We start from the raw sequence: 15,258 nt of genomic DNA, 5'->3' as shown, positions 1-15,258 counted from the left end.
TCTGCCTCTCTCTGGTGGCATTTTGGGCAAGAGTGTGTTCCCGACGTTCCCATATGGAAACGCCGTAGCGGGGATAGATAAGTATTATGATATACATTAAGAAATAGTTCAGTATACATACTTGCTGGCAGGACCTTTCGGGAATAAGATAATGCCTTTTCCATTAAGGGTATAGTCAGCCTAGGAAAGTGGGTCAACCATTTGGACATGCCACCCGCCACGGTTGCATGATCCAAGATTGTCCTCAAAAAAGTACAATGTATGGATATGGCTTTGTGACTAGGTACAGGGTGTAATAAGAGGCTATCTAAAGAGATAGTCCAATCCCCTTCTGCAAATTGTGTAAGTACGTGCCTAACATAAAATTGTGTTTGCAGAAATGGAAGGGGGGAATGAAGCAACCACCACATTTCTCGTTGAAACCTCCGAGAAAGTTAGCAAGCGTTGGTCCTCCACAGATACCAGTGAACGAATGGATGTTAAACCAGCCTCCCTCCACATCACAAAGGGGTGAGCAGCCATGCCATCCAAAAATTCTGGGTTTTTGAGTAGGGGCAAATGAAAAGAGTGGTATTGGTTCAATTTCGCACTGTGGCACAATATGTGCCACACTCTCCTGGTAGACCACAAGAGTGGGTTTGACTTAGCGTGATCCGGTATTTCCCAATCATGTTGGTTGAGAAAACATGTCAAATCTATATTTACTAGGAAGTTTTGTTCTAGGCAAGTGTTCGTATATATAGAGCTGTTTTGCAGCCAATCTCTCAAGTGTCTCAAGAGTGCAGCTTGGTTATAAATTACCACATCCGGGAAATGAATCCCTCCATTGGATTTAGGTTGGATAAGTTTACGTAAAGCGATACGTGCACGGCCCCCCTTCCATATAAATGTTCTTATAAGTTTGTTAATCGTTTGCGCGTCTTGTTTAGTCAACAGTACAGGGAGTGTTTGTAATGGGTACAATATGCGTGGTATAGCTACCATTTTTAGCAGGTTAGCCCTGCCCAAATATGACAGCGGAAGACGTTCCCATCCCTTAATATCATCAGTTAGAGTATGTATGGCCTTGCTTACGTTAAGGTTGTATAGTTCAGATATATATCGTGGCACCATAATAACCAGATATGTAATAAATGTCGATACCCAGTGTAAAGGGAAACGTGAGGTCCAATGCGGACATGTCACGTGACCATATATCAATAACGCTTTAGATTTGTCCATATTGATACTAAAACCTGAGATACGACCAAATAATTGGATTTTGTCTAGGATCAAAGTAAGGGAATGCTCGGGGTCAGATATGTAAAGGAGTATATCATCGGCAAAGGCCGACAATTTAATTTCCTGTCCACCCACTCTAATACTTCGAAAGTCTAGCCAATCCTGCAATGTCCGAAGCAGTGGATCTAGAGCTAAATTGAATAATAGCGGCGATAAGGGGCATCCTTGACGGGGGCCTCTTTCTAAAAAGAACCTTTGGCCCCTGATCCCGTTTACTAACAGAGAAGCAGAAGGTTTGTTGTAGATATACCGAATATAATTAATAAAGTCCGTGTCAAAGCCTCTTTTTTTCCAACACAGTGAACAAGTGTGGCCACAAGACCATATCGAAAGCCTTATTGGCGTCGAGACTAAGAAGCATATTTGAGTCTGTACATGGAGATTGAGATGCCGTCACCGCTGCCAGTGCAATGCGAATGGCTTTAACCGCATGTCTGCCAGTCACAAAACCCATCTGTGTTGTGGTAAGGACATCTGGGAGAATGGATTGAAGCCTTAGTGCCATTATCTTTGCCAATAATTTATAGTCAATATTTAATAGACTGATTGGTCTATAGGAAGAAAGAAAGTTGGTGTCTCTGCCGGGTTTAGGGATAAGGGTAATAAACGCTTCATTAAACAGTGGGGATGGAGAACTTCTTTCATGTATGGCTCGAAATAATTCCAATAAAGTAGGGACAATATGAGCTTGTAATATGCGATAGTAATCTCCCGATAGGCCATCTGGGCCTGGAGATTTACCATGGGGCAGGTTGGAGATGGCAGTGCTAATTTCCTCCGCCGTTATATTACCCGCAAGAGCTTCTCTCTGGTTCCGGGTCAAAGAGGGTAGTACCTCATCTGTAAGCAATTCTGTTTGTAGGTCGTTGTCTACTGGTGCAGAACTAAACAAGGACTGGAAATAGGTTTGGAATTGTGTCACTATGTTCTGAGATTTGGTAATAATATGGCCTGTCACGGGGTGGTGTATAGCAGTTATGGTATGTCGTCTTTTGGGAGGTCGGCACATGACAGCCAGTAACCTACCAGCCTTATTGCCCCATCTATAAAATTTATTTTTGGTAAAGTCTAATGAGCTTTTCGCCTGGGTCGCTAAATAGGTTTCAAGCAGGCGTCTGGCTTGTCTATAGTCAGTGAGAGTGGAATCTGTTGGCGTAGAAGTATATGTTCGGAAAGCCATAGACATTGCTGCTTTCAGTGCGGTATATTCCGCCTTGGATTACCTTTTTTTCCGGGTGACATAGCTAATAATGTGACCCCTCATCACAGCCTTAGAGGCATTCCAGAAGATGTCGGGTCTATCCCAGTAATCTATATTTTCATCAACATAGTTGGTCCAATGATATGTAAGATAAAGTTTAAAGTCCTCCGAGTCTGCCAGGTATTGTGGAAATCGACAAATACAATCTGTTGAATGCATGTGAGGATGGGTCAGAGCCAGCGTGACTGGGGCATGGTCAGAGATCAGTATGTTGAGTATATCCACCCCAGCAACTTGAGACATCAAGTCATCAGCAATTAGGAATTTGTCAATACGAGACAACGTCCCATGTGCCAGTGACAGGTGGGTGTGGGTTTTGTCGGTAGGGTACAGCAATCTCCATGGATCAGAAAGGTCTAAAGAGTCTTGAAATGCCAACAAGTCTACTATGGGGGTCAGTAGTTCTTGGTACAATCGGTGATCTGTCAACTGTAGGATCGTCCACCATGTTGTAGTCCCCACCCACTATAAAGGAGTAATTGGTTCTACCTTGGAGAATGTGGCTGAGGTCCTGAATAAAAATGTGTGTGTTGATATTCGGGGCATACAGGTTGACAAGGGTAAATTTAGAATGAAAAAGCTCTATATCCAATATTATATATCTGCCTTCGGTGTCAATAATTTCTGTCAAAACAGTAACAGGAAGGTTTTTTCGAAAGAGTATGGCCACCCCTCTGGCTTTTGTGCAAAAGGGAGCAGAGATACAGGAACCAAGCCAAGGGGCCTTCAATACACCCTCCTCGCCCATCAGCCAGTGGGTCTCCTGTAAGAAAACCACATCCGGGTGAGAGCGTTTGAGGTGCGTGGTTGATGTGTGGGACTTCAATATCATCTATGAGACCCAAGGAGGTAGGCAGGTCCACGCTAAGATAGGAGGAAAGAGCTTAACCCGTCAAGGACTCTGGTATACCTATAAACCTAAGGTTATTCCTACGGGATCTATTTTCCAGGTCCTCAACCTTGTCCTGCAGTTGTATATATTTGACCTGGGTTGATACCCCCTCTTGACAAGACTGGACCAGGTCCTCAGTGTCACTCATTCTCGTTTCTAACGTGGAGATGCGTGTCGCATGTGAATCTATGCGAGTTAATCCCGCATCTAAGCGGGCTTGCAGGTCGTCAAATCGTTTGTCAAGTAGGGGCATAAGGAAATCTGAAATTTCTTTAGCTGTCAGGGGGGAGGTTTTATCACTAGGTAAGCCAGACGATTCCGCCCCAGGACCAGCTGGGGAGGGCGGGCCTGACTTAGGAGGAGCGTCCTTCCCCTTCCCCGCTTTATAGGAGGTATTTGATTGTTTTGGAGGCATGTTCTTGTGGAGGTATTTATCCATACCCCAGGGAATGAGGTATAGAGCAATTGGTGTTTCCTGAAGGCACAGATCCAACAGTTACGGGTAGTAATGTTAAAACAGATTTAAATATATATGAGGCTCGGGCGAAAGTGTGAAACCACACCAAGGTATTCAAAACATATTTCAATCAATCCACATCCCCACTAGAAAATTGCAGCCATACACAGTGATAGCCTATAGCTTTCGAGAGGGCACTTGAGGATGACTCCAGCAGGAAATTATACCAGATATGGGCATGGGCGAGGACCCATACTAGAGAATCAAAATGAAATGTCAAGCAATATAGAAGAGAAGTAACAATTCAGAAAATCAAATACTTATGATAAAATACCGTGCGCCAATGATGGCTGCCTCTGATTTCAGGAAATGGACAAAGAAGTGTCACCCCACACTCCAGAAATCGTTGTGGTCAAAAGAATACCATCAGAATCCAGAGGCGCTAAAAAAACAACACATAAACAAACATTCATAGTGCATTACGTGTGTATATGGAAAACTCAATTAATTTGAATTCTTTTGGTTGGTCTTGTACCTAAAGATAAGTCTACTTTGTTAGGAGTAGACAGTCACGCTTTTGGGGGGAGTGGGAATTCCACCAGTCAGGATTCTATGTGCCTCTGGTCTTCCTCTCCACAATCAGTACCCAAAAAGAGAAGATAAAAAACCTCCAATGGTGCAATATCTTTTATTCACTGTACTAAAACATATAGGACGGGGATAAGGGTGGTCTCTCACCATATGAAGTGGTCTACAAAGTAGACAATAATAGCAGGTTTTAAAGATGATTAAATTTGGGCGTCCCCGGAACCAGCCGTTCAACTCCACAGGTGATGTCCCAACCGTCTCCCTCACGATAAACAAATCCTCCTCCCGACGCGTTTCGACACAAGCAGTGTCTTCATCAAGGCATAAGGAGGGACTAACCATTCAATCTATATATACCCATCTCAATTTATGAAAAAGCAAACCTATTTCCAGACATGGAGTTGCTATCCTCTAAAGTTCCCATTACAACACTAGCATTCCACTTCATTTATCATACGGTCCACATTTTCCAGTGAGCTTTTTCTTCCCGCCGAAAAGGAGAGCCTATCTCCTCCATAAGATTGATCCCGCCGGCCGGAAGTCGTCACTGATGCCGCGACCGGAAATGCGTCATCGTTGCCGCATCCGGAAATGCGTCATTCACGTCTCCAATGATCTCCTACACCCGGAACCCATGGGTGCACGGCTTTATGTGTCCTGCCGGAAAAGCGTTGTCCATACAATCCCCACTCTTTGATGCGAGATTCACCTTTCTCAGCCTTATTAATTAAAGTACGCGATAAAGTCCCTTTAGTGAAGGGGATCACCTTAGAAGAAGGGAAAAAGCATCAAACATAAATGAAATACCGTCCTGAAACAGAAACAACCCTTAATTTTTATGAATGTCTATTTTGGAAATTTCATATACAAGTTTATTTAAAAAAAATTTATTCATTCATAAAACAATTTTTTTTTTAAATTAAAATAAACATTATAGAATTTTTATAAAAACCATTTCAACTCGAAATCCTTATTGAGTCCCTTAGGGATAAGGGTGCCATGGTTATAGATCATGGTCATTTCACTTCTGGCCAGCTTCGACCCCAAATCATTACCTCTGCTGTCTCCCCTAATGTGTTTCAGACCATAAAAATTTCTGATGTGGGCTGTGCTACAATCATGGGTGTTTTTAAAATGTGAAGAGAGGGCATGTGTCTCTATACCTTTAGTGATGTTCCGCAAGTGTTCCCCTAGTCTCACTTTCAGGGGTCTACCCGTGCGACCAATATAAAATTTCCCACATGTACACTCGATACAGTACACTACATTCGACGTATGGCAGGTAATCAAATCCGTTATTTTGACTTTTTTACCATTGATGTCAACTTCTGTTATTTTCATACCAAATGTGTTCTTTACTTTCTTACACATCGTGCATAGCCCACATCTATAAAAACCAGTGGATAAAACCTTAGGGCCTTTCGGGGATACGGGACACATACTTCTTACCAATTTAGTTTTAAGATTAGGGGCCCGTCTGAATATGCATAGTGGATTTGGAGGTAATTCGTCCCCTATTATTGGATCCTTCTTTAACACTTGCCAGTGCTTCCTAAGAATCCGTTGGACCTTAACGTGCTGTGATGAAAAATTCGTAATAATAGCCCATTTAAATTTTTCGTCTTGTTTTCCTTTCTCCTTACCCTCTGATTTTTTTAGAATGGTATCTCTACCCGATTCTAAAACTTCTTGGAGAGCCTTTTCAGTTTTATCTTTATCATACCCACATTTGTTAAAACACTTGTATCATTTTTCCAGCCTGAGTCTGAAACTCTTCCTTTTTAGAGCAGTTTTTCCTCAGTCTTCTAAACTGTCCTGATGGTATGGATTCTAACCATCTATCATGATGACAGCTGTCCCTAGTAATAAAAGATCTAGAATCCGTAGGCTTAATAAAATGTGTTGTTTTTAATAAACCTTCCTCTACATTGTTAAATCTAAAAAAATGACACTTTCCTGAAAAACTGCTCTGAAAAGGAAGTGTTTTTGATGCTTTTTCCCTTCTTAATAAGGCTGAGAAAGGTGAATCTCGCATCAAAGAGTGGGGATTGTATGGACAACGCTTTTCCGGCAGGACACATGAAGCCGTGCACCCGTGGGTTCCGGGTGTAGGAGATCATTGGAGACGCGAATGACGCATTTCCGGATGCGGCAACGATGACGCATTTCCGGTCACGGCATCAGTGACGACTTCCGGCCGGCGGGATCAATCTTATGGAGGAGATAGGCTCTCCTTTTCGGCGGGAAGAAAAAGCTCACTGGAAAATGTGGACCGTATGATAAATTAAGTGGAATGCTAGTGTTGTAATGGGAACTTTAGAGGATAGCAACTCCATGTCTGGAAATAGGTTTGCCTTTTCATGAATTGAGATGGGTATATATAGATTGAATGGTTAGTCCCTCCTTATGCCTTGATGAAGACACTGCTTGTGTCGAAATGCGTCGGCAGGAGGATTTGTTTATCGTGAGGGAGACGGTTGGGACATCACCTGTGGAGTTGAACGGCTGGTTCCGGGGACGCCCAAATTTAATCATCTTTAAAACCTGCTATTATTGTCTACTTTGTAGACCACTTCATATGGTGAGAGACCACCCTTATCCCCATCCTATATGTTTTAGTACAGTGAATAAAAGATATTGCACCATTGGAGGTTTTTTATCTTCTCTTTTTGGGTACTGATTGTGGAGAGGAAGACCAGAGGCACATAGAATCCTGACTGGTGGAATTCCCACTCCCCCCAAAAGCGTGACTGTCTACTCCTAAAAAAGTAGACTTATCTTTAGGTACAAGACCAACCAAAAGAATTCAAATTAATTTAATTTTCCATATACACACGTAATGCACTATGAATGTTTGTTTATGTGTTTTTTTTTAGCGCCTCTAGATTCTGATGGTATTCTTTTGACCACAACGATTTCTGGAGTGTGGGGTGACACTTCTTTGTCCATTTCCTGAAATCAGAGGCAGACATCATTGGTGCACGGTATTTTATCATAAGTATTTGATTTTCTGAATTGTTGTTTCACTCCATTTTGATAAAAGTGTGCAGCCATTATGTTTAAATTTAGGGAAGAGAGATTGAAAAAGTTGCAAAGTATGTTCGACTCATCAGACAGTGAAATTGTGTTAGCAGATGAGGATTTGGACAATTTATTGCAAAGGTTGGAAAATACCCTTTTGAAAGAAAACAAAATTTGGTGGGAGGTGATGACCTTGGAAAAGTATTTGGCCTCTAAAATGGTTCCCAAGGGTCTGAAGATTATCAAACAGGCCAGTTTCACCACGTCTACAGAGGGTTTCAAACACAAATGGGATATGATTATTGAGAATTGTTCTTTTGATTTGATGCGTTTGATTGTAGGTGAGAGAAAGAAGGATCTAATGAGGTTAGACGAAGAAATAAGGGATTTTAAGAAATTAATCATCCCTTTTTCTGACCTTCCCGATTTTAAAGAGAAGGAGAAGGCCATTGAGGTTAAGATCATGCAGGCTGAGAGAACTCTCATGACAAGAAAAACAAAAAAATTTCAACGGGATAAAAACATAGAGGTATGCCCAAATATTGAAGTGGAGGATGAAAGCAGGGAGGAAACAACCCCTCACAAACAAAAGAGGTCTAAACAAGGGCAAGGTAAATCTAGGGTTAACCAGTTACGTCAGAATAGAGTAGAGTCAGTAACAGGACAGGTACGGGATAGAGGAGTTCCCCAAAAGAGGAACACTAGGGAATATTTAGGAGGATGGAGGGACAAATTTCCAAACAGGAGGTTTGAAGAATGGGGATATGGTGATGGATTGGCAAATAGGGGTCATTATGACCGGAGAAATATAAACGATGGAAATAGATGGAATCATTGGAATGGGAGGGATAGGAAATCCAATTACATACATCCCAACCGGTTCTTTCCTTTAGAGGATGTACCCACAAATGATTCATCCCTTTTTTTAGACAGGGGAAGGAGAGCCCCCCTATGGAGATAAAACGAACACATAGGGGAAAGAGGGGTGGGAAAAATCAGAATCAGAGTAAAGCAAGGATCAAAGAAAAAGGATAATAGGAAATTGAGAAAATCCCTGAGTAAGCATAAAGGAATAGTTCCACATGAACCCCTGAAAGAAGATCATAGTGTGAAAATCTTTAATTTGAGTTCACCTATTTTATTGAAGGAGGAACGGACCCTACTTGAAAAGGGACTAAAATTTCCCCCTCAACAAAAATAGACCAATTCAATACCTTCATTGACATTCAAAGGTTTATAAGGAAATTGACCTTGAAAAAGTTATTTAAACTCAAATCTGATGAAAATTTGGTTTGTGAGACTGAGGGGAACCTCCTATTTAGGCCAAAATCACATTTTTTCCCCTCACATCTCAAGGGATGTTTTCTAGAATCCTTTAGTGCATTGGTACTTGAAGATCTAGAAAAATTAGAGCTGGAGAAAGTCAAACATAACCTCACATTTAAAGAACGAAGGGCTCTTGATACTATATCAAAAGATAGAAGCCTAATTATTAAGCCAGCCGATAAAGGCGGTGCCGTAGTGCTGATGGATAGGATTAAATATGAAAAAGAGGTCATCCGGCAATTAAATGACGGAGTAACGTACAAAAAAATTCGGGGGGATCCTACTAAGAAAATGAGTACACAATTATGGACTCTAGTAGAAGTCTATAATAAAAAGGGCACCATTTCTGAAACAGAATCCAAGTTTCTTTTAATAGAGAACCCCATTATACCAACCATTTACATTTTACCAAAAATGCACAAGAGCACTTTGGATCCACCAGGACGCCCCATAGTGTCCGGGGTGGATTCACTGACAGCCAATCTATCCTCTTTTATCGATTTTTATCTTCAGCCCTTAGTTTTAACGAACAAATCCCACCTGAAAGACACAGGAGATGTGTTAAACCTAGTACCATCTGTAGAGTGGAAGGAGGACTTCTTTTTAGTGACGTCTGACGTTAGTTCATTGTATACTATCATACAACACAAACAAGGGATAGAATCTGTAACAAAGAAATTGAGACAATCCAGTCTTGACCCCAATTTAATGGAATTTTTAGTGGAAGGTATTAACTTTATTTTAACGAATAATTACTTTGTTTTTAAGGATGATTTTTATCTACAGAAAAGGGGTACCGCCATGGGCACTAGGTTCGCCCCGAGTTATGCAAATATTTTTATGGGGGATTGGGAAGATATTTCCATTTGGAACAACAATCCCTTTGGGGCGAACCTAGTGTCCTGGCGAAGATATATCGATGATATATTTTTTATATGGAGTGGTGGAAGGGAAGAACTTGACCATTTCTGCTCCTTCTTAAACAATAATGATTGGAATATAGTTTCAACTTTTGATATAAGTCAGGAAAGTGTCAATTTTTTAGATTTAACAATTTATGTAGAGGAAGGTTTATTAAAAACAAAATAGACATTCATAAAAATTAAGGGTTGTTTCTGTTTCAGGACGGTATTTAATTTATGTTTGATGCTTTTTCCCTTCTTCTGAGGTGATCCCCTTCACTAAAGGGACTTTATCGCGGACTTTAATTAATAAGGCTGAGAAAGGTGAATCTCGCATCAAAGAGTGGGGATTGTATGGACAACGCTTTTCCGGCAGGACACATGAAGCCATGCACCCGTGGGTTCTGGGTGTAGGAGATCATTGGAGACGCGAATGACGCATTTCCGGATGCGGCAACGATGACGCATTTCCGGTCGCGGCATCAGTGACGACTTCCGGCCGGCGGGATCAATCTTATGGAGGAGATAGGCTCTCCTTTTCGGCGGGAAGAAAAAGCTCACTGGAAAATGTGGACCGTATGATAAATTAAGTGGAATGCTAGTGTTGTAATGGGAACTTTAGAGGATAGCAACTCCATGTCTGGAAATAGGTTTGCCTTTTCATAAATTGAGATGGGTATATATAGATTGAATGGTTAGTCCCTCCTTATGCCTTGATGAAGACACTGCTTGTGTCGAAACGCGTCGGGAGGAGGATTTGTTTATCGTGAGGGAGACGGTTGGGACATCACCTGTGGAGTTGAACGGCTGGTTCCGGGGATGCCCAAATTTAATCATCTTTAAAACCTGCTATTATTGTCTACTTTGTAGACCACTTCATATGGTGAGAGACCACCCTTATCCCCGTCCTATATGTTTTAGTACAGTGAATAAAAGATATTGCACCATTGGAGGTTTTTTATCTTCTCTTTTTGGGTACTGATTGTGGAGAGGAAGACCAGAGGCACATAGAATCCTGACTGGTGGAATTCCCACTCCCCCCAAAAGCGTGACTGTCTACTCCTAAAAAAGTAGACTTATCTTTAGGTACAAGACCAACCAAAAGAATTCAAATTAATTTAATTTTCCATATACACACGTAATGCACTATGAATGTTTGTTTATGTGTTTTTTTTGAGCGCCTCTGGATTCTGATGGTATTCTTTTGACCACATAGAAGAGAAGTGTTGGGTGAAAATAACAAACATCACATATAGTACTCAGCGAGAGAAAAGTATAAGAATATATCACATAGAATCCTTAGTGTGAGAAAAATAACAAACGTCACAAAGAATTCTCAGCAGGGGAAAGATAAAAATATATCACGTAGAATCCTGAGAGTGTGAAAAATAACAAACGTCACAAGAAATTCCCAGGAGAAGAAAAACAGAAGATATCGCATTCGATAGTATAAGAAAAACAACAAACGGTACATATAGGCTGCTTCAGGAGCCAGCAAAGCTGAAAATATGGTTAAAATGAGCAAGGAGACGCGGAATGGATATGCAATCACTTTGCGAGTCTCCTAACCAAGAGCCACTGGGTGGCACTATTTCCTCAGCTGCAGCACTATGCGATCTGCACAACCCCTAACTTAACTTCCAGGTATAATAGTATCGCTTGTACAGCAAGCAAGGCTTGAACTCGGTAATCAGGCAAATGTTATACAGAGTCTTCTTCTGAGGGTGTGACGTCCCGATGTAGCACCAGCCGGTGCTATGCAGCGCTGGATGGTGTGGTAGGCACCCCGGCAGGAACCGCGGCAACACAGTCTATAAGGATTGTCAGTACATCCCTATCGCAAAACAATGGGGAATAGGGACCCGTGAAAGCCTATAGAAGGGACCAGTCCTTTCCATAAACATAGAAGAGGCTCTCAAACACACTTGTGGTGCACAAAAGATATGTGCGGAGAAGATAAAGAAAGAGAGGAGTAAGTGAGGGTAACTTTGATAAGGGAAGAGAGGAATGGATTGCGAGGGGGGGGAAAGGCTCACACATGAGGGGGGGTTGTACCAAGTATGGGGTAATGTAAAAGAGGAAAGGGGAGATTGTTAGTAAAAGGCAGTGCGGGGACAAACAGTGTTAGTACCTGGGGTAGTTGCAAGGCCTTGCAAGTGAATAATAGCAGCAGGTGTCGGGGCATCTCCAGGAACACCAGTTGAAAGTAGTCCTTGGGAGTTGCAATCTCGAGGTCCCACGGATGTCAGCAATAGGGACGGGCAGTCCCAGCATCAGTCCTCAGTGGCAAAATTAGGGATCGGGCACTGTGGTAACATCAGATCCGTGCAGGGACGGACATACAGCCGCACAGCAGGTCCACACTCCCGCCGGCTCCCGCGGCCATCCACAAGGGCACAGGTGGGGGGCGGTTAACAGCAGCCCTAGCGTGTCAGGTGGCCCCCATCATGAAAGCGTCCGCAGCAGGGGAGAGCGCACAGCCGCGGCAATCCCCGCGGGCACCTCTGGCGGCACAGAGCCGGGCGGGTCACGAAGGCCTCAGATAAATCGCCGTGCCTGTGAAGCGGTTGGCCCGGCGAGCGATAGGGGGACAGCCCGTGCTGCACCCCGACCCACGATGCAGAGAGGCAGGAAGGCTTCCTCCATCCGGCAGGCAGCAGCTCTGTATAGAGCAAGAAACCCAGCTGTGGCGTCACAACGAGGGGACCCTCCGCCCGGCGGCTCAGGCCTCCAGAGCACAGCCCTGGGAACCCACAGCAGGAGACTCGGACAGTCACGGTGGGGGCGCCGCCCCACGAGGCAAGTAGACGACTGCCCTGTAGTGTAATCTCCCAGAAAGAGCTGATCAGTGATGTGGGGGGTAAGGGTTGGTGGAGGGGGCAGGCTGGTTGGTGCTTCTGTAACTTCAGACGCGTTCCTCCCGAGGTTCGCGCCAAAGGCAGGCAGCCATCCACGCCGTCAACATTAACGGCTCGACTTCGGCGGATAATAGGTCCACAGGGGCGAGTAAGATATCAATACGTTCCTTTATACTCGGGGAACACACTCCCATGAAATATGTAACCCCATGAAGGCTAGAAAAGGAGGATTGGAGTGGATTACTCTAGTCCCTGTGCAGAGAGAGAATAAAAAGCGGCCATGCTGGATGCCCCGCCCACCGAAAGTCCTGGGAACCACTGGCACTTTAAGAGTTTAATAGTGTGGGCTGGCCCCTCCTTCTATTCCCCTCCTACCAGACCCAGTTTAGAAAATGTGCCCGGAGGAGCCGGTCACAGCTAGGGGAGCTCCTAGGAGTTTTTCTAGTTTTATTGTTTTCTAAGAGTTGCTGGGTACAAGAAGGCTGCTGGCAACAGCCTTCCTGCTTCATGGGACTTAGGGGGGGGGAGTAGTAAATGGTTCTTTATCTCCGCTGACAGGACACTGAGCTCCTGAGGGTGCTGATCGCAAGCCCACGAGGTGACCGCTCACTCCCGCAGCACGGCTGCCACCCCCTAACAGAGCCAGAAGTTCAGCGCCGGCGGCCCGGTTAGTGGGTCGCCGGCGGGAATGGCGGCACAAGGGTGGGAGCGCAGCTCTGTCAGGCTGCACTCCATGAAGGCTCAGCAACATTGTTATGTAGATGTGGCTGAGGGGCGTCCTGGGCCAGCGTGATCACCCTACACTTGCAAAACAGCTAACAGGGGCTAATCCCACTGTTAGCATTAAACACCTCAGGCCAGTATAATCATATTATGTGTGGGAAGCCGCAGGCCATTACAGGTGGTGATGCTTCTCCTCAGAGCGGATCCAGCACTCACCAGCGCCATTTTCTCCCTGCAGAACGCTGAAGCACGCTGACAGGGAGCGCTGACCCTCCACATAACTCCAGTTACTGTGGTACCAGGGTGTTATAGACGGGGAGGGGGGGGGGGGGGGGGAGTGTAATTAGTACTATTCAACCTATTAAGGTTGAATAGTCAGCACCGGGCTTTTATCATAATAACTGCTCCAAGGGCGCTGTGTGGCCGGCTTCTTAGACTCTGTGACTCTCTGAAGCTACTCTGGGGGAAACAGTGTCTGACATTTTCCTGTCTGTGTGTGTGTATGTGTATTTATCCACATTACCAGGTCTTAGGGCTCTGTGTCATGTGCTGCAGAGTGTGTATCTTCTCCTGATGAGTCTATACCATGTACTCAGGACTGCAATATGCTTTCCCAACCTTCTGAATCTGAACCCTCATGGGTGGATTCTTTAAGGGTCATGATATCCCAGATTTCATCGAGGATGTCACATAATGAGAGATGCAGTTTTTGAGAAAGTCTGTAGAGCAGGCCTGGCCAACCTGTGGCTCTCCAGCTGTTGTAAAACTACAAGTCCCATCATGCTTTGCCACAGTTTTTCTATGAGGGAATGCTAAAACTGTGGCAGGACATGCTGGGATGTGTAGTTTCACAACATCTGGAGAGCCACAGGTTGGCCAGGCCTGCTGTAGAAGGTTTGCTGCAGTCAGCTACTGCTTCCTCAAATACCCCACATACATACCCTAAAAAACGTACAATTGCCCAAATAATGCAAGTTGACACTGATACCGACTTTGATACAGGGGACAGTGTTGGGGATATGCAGGGGGGGATGCCTCCATTGCTAAGGGGGTGCAGTTGATGATTGAAGCCAATAGGGATTTTTTGCATATTACTGAGAAGGTACCTGAGCCGGAACAGAAATCTTATTTTATGGAAAATAAGAAATCCTCCCTCACCTTCCCGGCTTCTAAAGAGATAAATTTGTTATTTGAAAAATCCTGGGAAAACACAGAGAAAAAATTCCAGATCCCTAAAAGAATTTGCATTGCTTTTCCTTTCCCTGAAGAGGATAGAAAGAAATGGGAAAACCCACCTATAGTAGACGCTTCTGTATCTAGGTTGTCTAAAAAGGTGGTTTTACCTGTCCCTGGTTCAACCGCACTAAAAGAGCCGGCTGACCGCAAGATGGAGACTACGCTCAAATCTCTATACACTGCTACAGGCGTGGCTTTAAGGCCCACTATTGCTTTTGGGTGGATTCCTAAAGCCATAGTAAAGTGGTCAAGCCGATTTTAAACCTACAGTCATTGAACCCCTACTTAAGGGAATTAAATTTCAAGATGGAGTCTCTGAGAGTGGTGATCTCAGGTCTGGAGGAGGGGGAACTCCTAGTATCCCTGGATATCAAGGATGCGTACCTTTACATTCCAATCTGGCCACCTCACAAGGCTTATCTCAGATTTGCGCTGCTGGATTGTCACTACCAGTTCCAGGCACTGCCGTTTGGCCTCTCCACAGCACCGAGAGTGTTCACCAAAGTTATGGCAGAGATGATGCTACTCCAGGCAAGGAGTGAAAATAATTCCATATCTGGACGATCTCATGATAAAAGCATCTTCCAGGGAGAGGTTGTTGCAGAGTATTGATCTCTCAACTCGACTACTCCAGGATCATGGGTGGATCCTGAACCTCGCAAAGTCACATTTGGAGCCGACAAGGAGACTGCCCTTCCTGGGGATGATACTCG

Source organism: Pseudophryne corroboree, chromosome 1 (genome assembly GCF_028390025.1).
Source record: "Pseudophryne corroboree isolate aPseCor3 chromosome 1, aPseCor3.hap2, whole genome shotgun sequence".
Taxonomy (NCBI): domain Eukaryota; kingdom Metazoa; phylum Chordata; class Amphibia; order Anura; family Myobatrachidae; genus Pseudophryne; species Pseudophryne corroboree.
The sequence above is the reverse complement of the archived record's forward strand: the minus strand, read 5'-3'. Positions refer to the sequence as shown.